Source organism: Corvus brachyrhynchos, unplaced genomic scaffold, assembly GCF_000691975.1.
Source record: "Corvus brachyrhynchos isolate BGI_N302 unplaced genomic scaffold, ASM69197v1 scaffold126, whole genome shotgun sequence".
Lineage (NCBI taxonomy): Eukaryota > Metazoa > Chordata > Aves > Passeriformes > Corvidae > Corvus > Corvus brachyrhynchos.
Genome location: NW_008239283.1, coordinates 6,359,308 through 6,359,595, shown reverse-complemented (window position 1 = coordinate 6,359,595; position 288 = coordinate 6,359,308).

The window sequence follows — 288 nt, the reverse complement described above, 5'->3', positions numbered from 1 at the left end:
GGAGAAGGTCTTGGCAGCGGGGAGCACGGCCCATAGCACCTCCCTGCCACAAGGCTCCTACTTCTTGTCGGCGAAACCAGTTCGTATAACTTTTATTTTGTCTTACAAGAAATAAACGCATAGCAGCGGTCGGATCAAAACACAACTCAAACGGTTTCCGATTAAATCTAAAACCGTTTTGAAAAAGATTTGTCGGATGGCCAAGGGCTGAAACTTTGAGAAAAGGTAATAAATTTTGAGTTAACAAAAAAAAAAAAAAAAATTTAATTTTTTTTTTTTTGGGGGTTT